Source organism: Macaca nemestrina, chromosome 13, assembly GCF_043159975.1.
Source record: "Macaca nemestrina isolate mMacNem1 chromosome 13, mMacNem.hap1, whole genome shotgun sequence".
NCBI classification, from domain to species: domain Eukaryota; kingdom Metazoa; phylum Chordata; class Mammalia; order Primates; family Cercopithecidae; genus Macaca; species Macaca nemestrina.
Genome location: NC_092137.1, coordinates 79647095 through 79661624, shown reverse-complemented (window position 1 = coordinate 79661624; position 14530 = coordinate 79647095). Strand labels below are relative to the sequence as shown.

Sequence of the window (14530 nt, the reverse complement as noted above, 5' to 3'; positions counted from 1 at the left end):
CGGCCTACTTTTTTCTTAAAATCCCATTTTAACAGCCAGGAAACTATAAATTTATAGAATGAATAGTTGGTTTGTTTACTTGTTTGTTAATTTTTATTCTCAGGTACCAACACTCTGCCTAAAACATTAGTAGCTCAACTAATATTTGATAAATTGATAAATGAGTAGCATCAGTTAACCAAAAAGCAAAAGAGCTATATGGTAGAATTACTATTTATTAAAATCCTATACTTGATGGGAATATCTCTTAAGAATATACAATTCTTTTGCTCCTTTTGGTTTGCTACCTGCAATTAATATGCTACTGTGTAAACTTCCTCAGAGAGAGTCACTCTTCAGATAACTAATGTGGGTTTATTATCTGAAATAAATCTTCTTTGTGATTTTAGTTTATGAAATAGTTTTTGACTTACATTCGCAGAGGGAAGTTAATATACTGTCTAGAGAAAATACAACTTCATGTTGTTTTTGTTGTTGATTTAGATGAATTTTCTTTTTATTATAAAACCAATCCATGCTTATTTTCACCAAATATTCAAAAATGCACAAAGGAAAATGTATTTTTACCTTTCTCGAGTTAGTAAGATTTAGGTTATCATGGTTAAAAATTTGGTGTATATCCTTCTACACCTTTTACTAGAAAATGGATCTAGATCATTCAAAATGGATCTAGAAAATGGATCTCATTTTCTTAGCTGTGTAGTTTACATCAGGTTTGTTAACATATCTCAATCCCTGTCTCCATGTGTATGAAAAGAAGATAAAAATCCTGGCCAACATGGTGAAGCCCCATCTCTATAAAAAATACAAAAATTAGCTGGGCGTGGTGGCGGGCGCCTGTAGTCCCAGCTACTTGGGAGGCTGAGGCAGAAGAATCGCCTGACCTCCAGGAGGCAGAGGTTGCAGTGAGCCGAGATTGCGCCACTGCACTCCAGCCTGGCGACAAAGCGAGACTCCGTCTCAACAACAACCACCACAACAAAAAAGGTATCTGACAAGGATCACATCAGTAAAACCTACAGCACAGAGTCTAGGAAATCATGGATGCATGGATGATCAAGAAAAATTAATAGTAACATAAAACAGGATGAAACTCAAATTTCTCAAGGACTTCAAATAGCCTGTTCCCTTGAATCTCTTTAGATTTATAGTTGTCATTTAGCATTATAAAAATATGCTAGGCAGATTGAATATACAAATGGACAACGTACACACCATGCATTATGGTAGAACTCTGACCCACAACCTCAGCAGCAACAAGCACTGAAAACCAAATGACAACCTCTGCAGCAGTTGGCCCAGAGAAGTTAGGACTTGCTCAATGACTGGCAGCTTCTATATTTTGCCCCAGTTTCCAATTGAGGTCCAACCAGAGAAAGCCAAATACTCTTCAAACTAATCACATAAGATGCTACACCTTTTGTTAGCTCCCTGCAGCTTCCCTTTACCACTTTTGTTCACTCTAAAGCTTTCCCTTCATGCCTTTGAGTCTCTGCCAAATTTAAGTGATGGTGGCTGACTTTCTTGCTATAGCAGGCGCTGAATAAATAGTCTCTGTTTGTTCTAATTTGGGTGCTCTTTATTTATTTCAACACAGTGCATATCTCTGGATTCGAAAGCATTGGAAAAAAAGATAATATTGTAATTTTCAGCACTTTGCATGTTTCAAGCTTTGAAGAAATGATCTCTAAAGTTTTTCCTAAGGCCTCGTATCACAGGGGAATGAGAAAAACAGATCCAGTTAAAGGGAGGCAAGTCTTGCAAGGATATGAGAAGGAATCTGAAAAAGAGGGATGCTGATGGCACCATTTCATTCTCTTGCTCTACAAATATAAATCAGAACCATGAGAGATGCTGAGAAGAGATAAAGAAGCATGCATCCCTAAACAATAATCCTGCAAAACAAAACAGCTGATCACACACATTTTTGACCCTAAGCAACCTCAACAAGAAAACTTTTCAGGTCTTCTCTGAGATAGCAGAATTTCAAACTCCCCACAGTGCAACAAATTTGTTTTGCAGAGAAGTGAAGTAAATTGCCATATAAAGCAGAACATTTTGAAATGTTTTGGAGAAATCTCTACAAAGCTCTTAATGTTATTCAACGCTTTACCCATGGACTGAACCAGAATAATTATTAAGTATAAGGCACTCCTGGGCAATTGTTCAAAATAGATACTGTTCAAAGATAATTTTAAGAAAAAGGTAAAATCAGACTCTCATACTGATTGAACACATAATGAAGATTTTATTTGATTCACATGATAGGAGGGAACTAGGCAGAAGTTATAAGTGGTTTAAAGGAAAAATTAAAACAACACTGATTTATATGGGTAAAAGAGGTCTCAACATGACTTGCAAATGGAGCAAAATTGATTTTTTTCAATTTCAGGTTAGGGGTGAGTGAGGAAGTAAAAAATCACTACTTGGCAGGAGAATATTTGACCACCACAAATTCTAACATATCCGTTAAAAAGGCCTAAGGAAATGCATTTCAGACTCTAGATACTTAAAACTGAGTTCAGACTGGCTGCAGTGGCTTATGCTTGTAATTCCAGCACTTTGGGAGGCTGAGGCGGGTGCACCACAAGGTCATGAGTTCATGACCAGCCTGGCCAACATGGTGAAACCCCGTCTCTACTAAAAATACAAAAAGTCGGGCATGGGGGCTCGTGCCTGTAATCACAGCTACTTAGGAGGCTGAGGCAGGAGAATCGCTTGAACCCAGGAGGCAGAGGTTGCATTGAGCCGAGATTGCACCACTGCACTCCAGCCTGGGAGACAGAGTGAGACTGTCTCGATGGTGATAATAATAATAATAATAATGATAATAATAATAATTTTTTTTAAAAAAGCCAAACAGAAAAACTGAGTTCATCCCCTACTTTCCACCCTAGCTCTGCATTTTTGTCCCCAAGTTTATAGTTTATTATTTACCTTTTATATTTGAGGGTCTAGAACTTTCATTCAGTGATATGTATTGATTCAGCTCCCTATGTATTAAGGTCCCTGGGCTGGGAAAGCACTGCAGAGACCTGCTAGTATTACAATGTCTGATTTTCATTCTTCTGATTCTGTGAGTGTAACAGTGTTGGTTTCCTGGTCTGAAGCTAGTAGCAATTAATAATTCTTTTGGTTAGTGGGACAAATCTGAGACTGGTCAGGATGATTTGGTGGGAGCGTGTGGTTGTAAAAGTATTCTTGCTGTTAAAGCCTAATCAGCTAAAGACCACCAGAGACAAGCTTTAGGTTGGACAAAATCAGATGTAATGGTTCAGTGCAGTGAGAAAGGACACCCCACAGGTTTGATACGTTGCTGCTACCCAAAAGGAAGAAGGGAAGTATCTTTTAGGAGGTTTGAGTTTCTGATGAAATATTCTAAAGAGGGTCCCGTTTCTGCATTTGGTGCTATTTCTGAGGTAGTAGAGGGAGCAATTAACTAAGGATTCACCGCTGCCGTGATGCGAAAGAGCCTTAGCAACTGGCTGTCTCCTGAAATAGGAAGAACAGAAGGTCTAGAGGCATATTGGTAAGAAAGCAATAGTCACTCAGAGATGGGGTCATTTTGCCATTAAAAATTTCTCAGAAGTACACTGTGAATGTTTCAAAGAAAGCACCTGAATCCTAATGCATGCCAATTCATAGCTCCTTCTCAGCGGTGGCAATTCCAAATGGCGATGTGAGCCTTATTCCCCAGGCAGGGCTTGAAAAAATTCAAAACAACAAAGAGAGCTTTCACAAAGTATTGCTTGAGGTTATTAAGTTTCAGAAAAGGAACCATTTTCTCTGAGAAACAGTGAAAGAAAAAAAGCAACATTTCAGATTACACTGCCAAACATAATCCTCTGGTGTCTCTGAAATGATTGTGCTTTTATAAGTAAATTAGACATTTTTGTGAACCACTCAAATTTCTCTGAAGTTGGAAGGTAGAGGCAGCCTAGGATCCAGTGACAGCTGAAGAGATGGGGCTCACATATACAGGGCAAAGAGTTTTACCTTTGCCACATCTTGAGACTGACTGACCTGAAAGTTTGGGGATCTGCCCTGGAGGTTAGCAATGAACTACAGAGAAGCCACTAACATCATATTACTGTGGCTACAAGTTTGCTCTGGTAAGTAAAGATTTATAATAAAGTGTCCTGAAACCTATTTGCTGACCTCCACTCCATTTGGGGAATTGGGTGTGTCTAGCCAGAGAAAGACCAATAGCGTGGGTTAGGCCCTTTGGATCTGGGTCCTCAGGAACCAGCAAAACCCGTATTAATCTAAGGTAGTCTGAAATGGAATGATATAACATGACATTCCCAAGTCTCTTCTAGTCAACTGACTTCTTAAGAGATGAAGGCCTTGACCTAGAGGCACCTTCTTGCAGTCGCTTGAAAGACCCTGCTGTATACTCATATGTCACCTCTTTTAACAACTCTAGCTTGCCCTACACCAATAGTTTTATTCACAGCAACTCGAAGGCCCTCTCAGCATTCTTACAGCTGTGCTTAGAAATATCAGCTGAATAAACACTAGAGATGACAAGCTATCTTTTGAAATTAAGCTTGTGAAGGATGGAAATCTTCACAAACAATTTACATTCATGCCTCTGAACATATAACATCCAAATCCAGCAGGAAGAACAGGATACCTGATATATAAAACAATACCCATAAAGTTACTATAGTACATATAAAAGTAGCAATATTTCCCATGAAGTTATCATAATGATAAAAATGGCAACAGCATGCACTATGTGCAAAGCATTGTCCTAAGCAATTCACATGTATTAACCCATTTAATCCTCAAAACTACCAAGTAGGTACCATTATTATCCCTTGTGGCAAATGAGGAAACTGAGGTATAGAATATAATTTCCATCAATAAATAAAATATCTTTTAATGGAGACAAAGATTTTTACCTATAGACCATATCTCATGCTTTAATATACAGTCACATTGCTTCTAGAATGAAATCTCTTTTTTTCTTGAAGCTACATTTGTCTAATTGCTTCCCTCAAAGGCTACTATTTGAAATGGGAGGCCAAAAATGGAAGGTAACGAGCAATTTGAGTCATACACGACTTAATATTAAGGATACATTCTAAGAGAAGTGTGGTTAGGTGATTTCATCACTGTTTGAGCATCATAGAGTATAGTTACACAAACCTAGATGGCATAGACTACTACATACGTTGGCTACATGATATAGCCTACTGTTCCTAGGGTACATACCTGTATAGTATGTTATTGTACTGAATACTGTAGGTAACTGTTGTACAATGATAAATATTTGTGTATCAGAATGTAGCTAAACATAGAAAAGGTACAGTAAAAATACAGTATTATAATCTCATGGGACCACAGTCACATATGTGGTCTGTTGTTGACCAAAACATTATGAGGCACACGACTGTATAAAGAGCATGATCTAGCAAGAAACGGGAAAAAGACACTGAAATTTCCACCCAAGTAGAATAAATACATTACAGTAAAAAATTAAAATGTCATACATGTGGATAAATCTCATAAAATTATGCTAAAAGAAAAATATCAAGTTACAGAAGAACATATAATATTTACATATGGTGTAAACTTATACAAAGCAGTACTAAATGTTGCTAGGGATACATGTAACATAGTAAAAGTATAAAGAAATGCATGGCAATAATAAATGCTAAATTCAGGAGGACAGTAACTTGAAGGGAGGAGGAAATGAATGTGATTGGATAGGAGTAAACAAAATTCAAATGTACTGCTAAAGTTCTAGTTCTGTAATTGCACCATGACTCTTTTCGAATTATCATTCTTCATTTTTTAATATATAATATTTTAAATACTCTTTTGAAAATTAAAAATAATTACAGTGTAATAGAAAATCTACAATTCTTATCACCTACTTTATTCAAGGGGCAAGGAGGATGGGAAATAAGCCTGTGCGGCCCGCAGAACAAAGAAAAGCACAGCATCTGTCATTCATCAACTAATTTAAAAATATTATTTGTTTCAGATAGAGAAAAATTTTGTCCTTCATTTGATTATGTACATCAGCTTTTACATTTTTAATTAGATAATTCGCATGTCTTAAATTTTGCTAGCTCAAAAATACTCAGCTTAAACTGAGAACAATGCCATCTGGAAATACAGGCAACACTTGGTTATGCACTTCAGAATTTTAACTGTGAGTAAAAAATTATTTGACTTTCCCATGTTAGTTGATGTCTACCCAGACAATCATGGCCTAATGTATTTTAATTGCCTTCAAATGAGAGTCTCATTTATTTAAAGTGAGGAACATCCAGGGTTAAGACAGTCGTGTTCCAGGGCTGCTTTGTGTTGAACACTGAAGCTGAGCCTAAGTTGAAGAGTACAATACGCATCACAAAGCATTTTGTGAAAAGACAGTGAAATCTTAATTCCCCTGACCAAGTGAACAAATACCTTTTGGCCAAGGAGACCCCAGAGAAACCTTAACAACAAAGTTTTCTAGCCATGCTTGGGGTGGGGAGGGAGTGGTCAGTCACGCCTCATTATACCTCCTCCCTCCTTAACCACCATTAGACTTTTTTTTCTAAGAGTTAAACAGAAACCAGCCCTGGAAAAAAAAGAAGGAATAACTCACTCCTCCACCTACTTCAATCAATAGCTTGGTACCTTGTCCGGATTCCCGTGGTTTTGACACAACAACTGATTAACATTGCTTCCTGGTAAGTGACCATCAAGCACGGAATGGTTCTGGTGGATTCGTGGAGGTTGTGTGAGGCATCTCTGTGTCCTCCATTTCACATTTTCACATATACAGCCTAATGTTATTGCATTTTGACGTTAAATCTGTGCCTCAAAATGAACATGGGACGATATAACATACCTGTTTGCTTACCACACATGATTGTGACTTCCCCTCATGAACATTCCTAGCCCCTCCTGTAACCTGGTAAATATGTATATCTAACTTAACCACCAAGTATAAAACTCCTGTGACACCCTCCCTACCTCAAAGTTTCTACTTTCAGTCTCTACCAGAGCCTGTGCTTCCCAGCCTGCAAGTTGTAGCCCTTCATAAGAAATAAAGTTCTCTTTTCCAAATTTATAGATTTTGTGATAAGTTGACAATTTCCATCCCTCCCTTAGTATATGGTTAGGTTTAGGGCACTTGCTTGTGGTAGGCATTACAAGTTTAGTCTGTGACCAAGGTTAGGGTGGGTCTCTTAATAGGACTGGGGTCTATATGACATAAGATTAATAACAAAGTTGAGGCTGAGGAGTAGAGCTCTAGAAGGTCATCACAACAGTTAATTGTCTCATCCCTGTTGCCCTTTAAAGAAGTGTCAGATGAAGACAGATAATGTGCCATTAGAGTATATGGAGACACATGGTCTGTAAATTATTTGTTCAAAATGGAATTTAGCTGACATCATTGGAATGCTTCCCTGAGGGGAACTGGAGACTAACTTTGTTCTGATTATTTAAAGTGCTTAAACCAACTGTGAATCTGCAACAGCACTTGCAGCTCATTTCCCGCCCAGTCCCACACTCTTCTTCCACACCCACCCTGGACCCTGGGCTCCAGCAGTCAAGCTTGTATTTCTGGACTCTGACAGTGTGTAATTGGACTAGAATTTTCCAGGCAGTCATGTTGGCAGGCTTTTGAACATGACTGTATTTGGTCTTATGTATAAAAATGCAGAAAAGGCAGTCTGCAGAGAGCAAGAAAGCTGAATTATCTAAGAGGGAGAGAGAAATGACTATGGGTACAGTGAGAAGATAGCAGGAAGAGACAGGGACCACATTGGGCCAAGAAGATTTTCCAGTTTCTGGATGAATAATCCTCTGTTAAGCTCCCTCTGGCTTATAAAAATGTATTTCTCTTACTTGCCACAAAAAGTCCTATGGAACACAACTCAGGTACATAACAGATAATTCAGGGAACTTACTATTTTCTAGTATAGGTATTCATCGGTAGCTCTCTGTGTCCTCTCACTGGTGCCCCATCAAGCCATCATTTTCCCACTTTGGTACATGTTTGGTGGCCTCTAAATATTTGCTTCCTTTCCAAGTGGGGCTACTGAGCCAAAAAGTAGACTTAGACATTAAACTGTTGTTTGAAAGTCTTTCTAAATGGCAGGAGTCTACTTTCCAGTCTCAGAAAGGTCAGGCTAATGACAATTATTGAAAAGGAAAGAAAACATTTATTGGCCACCTATTGTGTCCCAGTATGGTGATCACCAATGTAACTAATAGAAGAGAGGAATGAAATCCAAGTAGAAAGTGGTTATCACATGGGGCTTAGACTTAAACAGAGGGTGAAATTCACATTGCTCAAGCAGCCAAAAATTTGAGAAACAAAATCTCAGAAAGCAGGAAACTACAGGGAAGTAAGCCTCAAAATCTGCCTACAATCTCCCCTCTAAGCATTTGCCAACTCCTAAATTAAAAGGGTGATTAGTACAGATAGAGCTAACAGAAGGTAGTTGGTAGAATGTAGAGGATTTGAATAATTTGGCTTAATTGACATATTTGGAACACCCCAATCAAAAATTATTAGTATGATTATTGGTTTTAAACAATCCATGGGTCAGAGGAGGAATCACAATGGAAATTAGGAACATTTTGAACTAAAAAAAAAAAATTCATTGAAACTTATGATTTGCAGCTAAAACAGTGTTAGAGAAATATAGTTTAAAAAACATTTGGTAGAAAAGAAGAAAATAAATTGTGCCTTAATTTTCTCCTCAGCTTGACTCAACTTTACACAGGCTTCTTCTTGACTCTAAGTCCTGTCCTCCATCCTCTTAGAATAATTGCTTCAGAAAACTCTGTATTGTAAAGTATTTCTTTGCACCTTTGAGATGTAAATCTGTTAAAAAGTCTCTTGTCAGTTTCACAGCCCAGGACCCTTCCTCAAGTACTGGGAGCTATCCTTTTGAAAGTAATCATCAAGAAGAAATGGCCCCTATATCCCAGTATCTGTGGGAGAATAGGAGCTTAACTTCAGAGGGTGCCTTTCCTACTGTCAGGAAGATAAGAGAAAGTTTACTTTTCCTTTGTGTAAAGCCAATTAGCAAACACAGATGGTCTGTGGTTTCACTCACCCAGCTCCGGAAAACTCTCCTGCCTTTTGTTTCAACTGTGCTCTCTCCCCTCTTGCAGCAATATTACCGGAAGTATACCATGGTGAGATGATCAGAATCAACTTCTGTTTCCTTATCTTGTCAAGTACAATCTTTTCTTTGTTTCCATTTTAAAAGAACAGAGAAAAACATAGCAACTCTTAAGAGAGTAGAAGGATGGAAAAATATAGTAAGATCAGACATCAGTGAAGTAGAAAATAAAAGCATATTCAAGAAAATAATAAAACCAAAAATTGGCACTTTGAAAAAAATCAGTAAAATAGATACACGTCTAGAAAGAACAATTCAGAATAAAAAGAAAGGACAAATTATCAACATCAGAAATGAAAGAGGAGACTTTTATTTTCTATATTTGTTATTAAATACTGAGTTATTCTTTTTGTGTGCGCAGTGTCATAAATGGAAATGAATTCATTTTTAACTTTACTCCTTTATTGAATAGAGTCCTGTGTGCCTAATGTGGGTCTACCCAGCATCTTGATGCCTGAGTTTCTCAGAACACCTAGATCCTCACAGAAATTGATTCAACAAATATTTGTTAAACATTTGCAATGTGTCAGACACTGTCTTGACTAGGCATGGTTTGACCACATTTAATAATACAGATAGTGCCTGTTCACATAGAGCTTACAGTACATCTCTGCACTAGTGATTTTTAAACTACTTTTATCAAATAAATTACATTGTGTATTGCTCTCAATGGAGTGGAGTGTAATTTTGACTGACAGAGCTTAAATTAATAAAGTTCTCTCTTTGAGCAAGCATAAACATCTTTCACAACACTAACTATCCAGTTTAACTCCTTCAAAGGAGCTTCCTCCATCCTCATATTTGTGCTTTTTCCTCCACTACTTACTCTCTGACTTTAAAATATCCTCCATCTTCCTTTCCACCTATGTGAATTCAACCTGTCTTCTAAGATCTAACTCAAGTTCTATCGCCCTCACTTCGGTGAATTTCTTCTCTCTGAGAATATGGTATTCTCTGTTGTCTCTTGTCTGTACCTCACATTTCCCTCACAACCTTTGTTGCCTCCTCCATGCAATCCCCAAGGGGATGCTATTTTTCTAACTGATTAGGTTCCAGCAATAGGTGGGGTTACTGTGCTAACCGTGCTAGTGGGGCAGTACCTGTAAAAATGAAGTGCCCCAGGTGACACTTCTGCCTCTTCCTACCATGAAGCCAGAAGATGATGAGAATCGAAGCAAGTTTTAATGATTGGAGGTTGAAGCAGAGCAAGAATCTCAGCACGACCAGTTTAGGAGAAAGATTTTTCTATATGGTCCAGCCCAGCAACTAAAACTTCATCACTGGGGTGAGGGACAAAATTTGCTTTTGTACTCTATTTTATCTAGGCTAGAATGTCATGCAACATAAGATATATGACTACTGTACTTTGGGAAAAAAATAAACACTTTTAATGAACATATTAAAAATCTTAATGGAAAATAATACACATATATCCATAAAATTACATAACATTTTTCTCTTCAGTAATCAGTTTTTTATTTAAGAATCTTTAAAATCTCTTTTGGACTCAGAAATTATGATATTCTCATGCTGCTTTTTGTTTATTAATTAAGTCTTTTTAAGTCTGAGGCTTGTTGAAGAACACTAAGTTTTCATATGTGTTTATTATTTGGTTAAGCTTATTTTGTATGTTTCTTCCTAATAACTCATGTATATCCTGATATTTAAACAATGGTTTTGACAGAAAATGGGCCTAGGTTTGAATGATAGAATTTTATGAACCACCAACCGGTCACAAAAACCTTTTCTACTTGAAACTCTTGAACACTATTTTAATCCAAGATATTTAGCAGTTCAAATTGCCTTTGATTATTAACAGGCAGCCTTCTGTGAAATCATGAATTTTTTGCTACAATGATTCTGGTTTAAATCTTTGAACACATTTTAAGCAACAATTAAAGATGCATAACAAGTTAAAATGTGCTACCAATGCATATGACTTAATAGGATTGAATAGAAAACTTCTCATATGCTAAAGTTTATACATGTGTGACAATGATTATTGGGTCACAGCTCTTCTGTCAAATTTCCTTTATCATTAGTTACACATTTAAAAATAAGAAACTTAAAAATAAGTGTCCTTGTGGTCCCAGCTACTCGGGAGACTGAGGCAGAAGAATGGCTTGAACCCAGAAGGTGGAAGTTGCAGTGAGCCAGCATTGCGCCACTGCACTCACAGTGAGACACTGTCCCCCCCCAAAAAAAAAGAAAAGAAAAAAAAAAGAAAAAGAAGTGTCTTAGAATAAAAAGCATGTGAAAATACAGTGTTAAGATTTTTTCTTTGATCCTTCTACTAGGGAATTTATGGATACATCAGACATAAATTCGGACATTTCTGGGTCCTCTCAATATAGTAGCATTCATAAACACCCCCATTCCACCATTATTTTCAATACCCAGCTATGAATTATTTCAGAGAAATGACCTTACATGTAGGGATGTTTTATTCTTCCAAGGTCTTTCAGGTTTCAAAAAAAAGAAGGTTGCATTGTATAAAATAGGTAGAAATGCAGGAAAACTGTGGTGGACACTTACTGAATTTTCAACCTAGAACTTTGTTCCCATAAAATAGCTTCCTTTTCTAGCCACAAAGTGAGAATGGTTCCTTTCATGCGCAATGAAAAGCCTTCCCTGGGAATCTGGAACACACAGTGGTGAAGTTTTGTCTCTCCGATGGTCAGACTGTAATGTGAAGACTGAGAGCCACTGTATTTTAGGCTATGATAACGGGAGAAGTAGAAGAAACTGGCATACTATTTCCTGTTAAAAAGAAACTCCCTGAAAAGGGATTGAAGCAGGGAGAGTTGCTGAGATAGGAGAAAGGAATCAGTCTCATGGCTGTGGCCCTGGATACCAGTTCTTCACTGTACCCAACAATTTTCCTGATATTAATTATGTGAGACAAGCTCTTATCTTTATGGTAAAATAATGTATTTATTGCTTAAGCTAGTTGAGCTGCATTGATTGCTTGTAATAAAAAAGAACTCAGAAACTATCACATAAAAGTGAAAGTGTTTTAGTTCAGGACACAGCAGACCTTCTGGTATCTCCATGAAAAGTAAAGTGCTCATCTCTTATGAAGCAGACACTCTTATTTCTTATCCTTGTCACCTCCTCTATCCTTTGACATGGCTCCAGTAATGATTGTTTATAGAATAAATGAGTAGATGGATAAATTCATGTCTATACTTTTTACTTCCTTTTACCACTTCTCCAAATGTTGGTATTCAGATTTTCAAACATGAAAATATCTTTGCCATGTTTAGACACTATCAAGTGTAGAGTGTGGGTTTTAAGCAGATACCTCAATCCGGGTCACCTCATCACCAAGAAAACTCCATGCACCTAACCCTAGTCTAAACAGCCGTTGCCAGAGTAGTAAAAGATTGTGGTATAAAGTATGGTAATCTTAAATAATAATCCTCCGGTAGCAGCTTTGCTCAGAAGGTGGCTGCATAACTGGTAGGCACTTTTAAGTTTCCTAACTTAGCAAACACATGCAGCTGCTTGTGTGCTGTCTTTAAAAATATACATCTGACAACAGTCTGTTGATTTATACACATACTTGTGTAAACACCACACATCTTCCCTATTCCTTCACTAACAGTCATTGACAATTTCACCCGTCATTCCCCTGTTCCCAAATCAGAAAAAAGAAACTCTAAAGAACACAATCTAACATCCCCAAATGACTAGTTTTCTTGGTGGGAGCAACAGTGACATAACTAACATTTATTAAATACTCTTCTGTGTCAGACATTGTATCATTATAAGCATTCTCTAATATTTGGAGCACCCATGAATTATAGAAGTACCTACCTAGGTATTCAATTGCATGGACTAGATATGGTAGGCTGTAATAGGTTTGCTAATTCCGTATTTTATTAAAAACAAGACAAAGCAAAACAAAATACTTGCTGTCTATCCTCATGATCATTTATAAATACAGGACATTCTAATATCCCAAAATAGATGAAAAACATAAACATAATCACAGGTGAAGTTAATTGAGTAAATTTAGCTTTATAAAGTACTCACCAAATGCCTTTTTTTTCTGTTCTTGGTACAGCCGGTGAAGATTTGAGATGGACTAGCACAAAGTACATCGTACAAGCATTTCAAAGCTGCTGTTACATAACCCTCAAGATTTCCTGAGGTGGAAAGAAGACCTTCATTCACTTAAATCAGAACATCCGTAGACATTCCTTCCCACTTGGATGATTGTAGCTTCCTTCAGCATAAGAGGGTGGAGTGTTAAAAGACATGATATGATAGCTATTAGGCTCAACTTCTCTTACCCTGAAAAAAATTTGCCCATAATGAAGAAGTAGCAGTGACACTTACAAGCTATGTGTATTCACTTGCAGAGGAGGAGACTCCAAATGTTTCAGACATAACAGATGCATATGACGTTCCCCCGGGGTTCTCTCACAAGTTTTCTTGTACCAGGTTTCCCTCTCTTCCCTTGAAAACAGATCCCATTGTGTTAACCCCTAAGGCAGCCATTGAATTCAATGCTATCCCATCGACCACTGTGTTTTAGGTTGGCAATTCTTGGTTTTAGCACAACTGGAATCACTGACAGCAAGCCAAGAGTTGATATAAACCATAGTAGTGTTACCATGCTAAACAAAGGAGGAGGGAGTAGTGGGATATGATAATATCTACAATAGTATCAACTATTTCTCTGTGGAGCTGCTCGCGTAGCCAAACAAGGGTCTGAGAGACAACACAAAACATGTCTAAATGTGATTACTCACTAGCCAGGAGTGACTGTCTTTGAATCTGAGCAGGATGAGTGAACACTTTTCTTTTTTTCTTTTTAATTATTATTATTTTATTATACTTTAAGTTCTAGGGTACATGTGCACAACGTGCAGGTTTGTTACATATGTATACATGTGCCATGTTGGTGTGCTGCACCCATTAACTCATCATTTACATTAGGTACACCTCCTAATGCTATCCCTCCCCCTTCCCCCACCCCAAGACAGGCCCCAGTGTGTGATGTTCCCCTTCCTGTGTCCAAGTGTTCTCATGGGAGTGAACACTTTTCTAAGTGCGGAGCAGAGAAAATCGTGGTGAAATATGTAGAAGTGAGTTGGAGATACTAAATGTACTCCAAGATAAGATGAAGAAGATTCAAAACTCAATACCTTGCTGAAAAACCAAGTTGACAGGAAAGCAGTGATAGAAGTAGCCAGAAACAGACAACTTCTTCAGAAAGCTTGGTATCCTGGTAAAATAGAGATGAAGGATGATGAGTAACCCCTACAAGGAAAGAAAGGGATAAGATTCAGAAAACCTGCTCCCCTACTCCCACCTTGAGAAGGGCTACAGAAACTAAACTTGTATAAGTTGCAACCTGTTATAGCTGCTGGCAC

At 37.6% G+C, this 14530-nt stretch overlaps 1 protein-coding gene across 1 annotated transcript in view; it reads right to left on the bottom strand.

Annotated features, from left to right (window-relative positions):
- Positions 1-13321, bottom strand: part of LOC105465339 (catenin alpha 2) — a 1482339-nt gene extending 1469018 nt beyond the window's left edge. Inside the window, exons 1-2 of the mRNA XM_011713753.3 lie at positions 13185-13321; positions 9078-9213 (exon numbers count right to left, since the gene is read on the bottom strand). The gene's annotated coding sequence lies outside the window, so the exon portion shown is untranslated. The remainder of the gene's footprint in view (positions 1-9077; positions 9214-13184) is intronic.
- Between the last annotated feature and the right edge of the window lie 1209 nt (positions 13322-14530).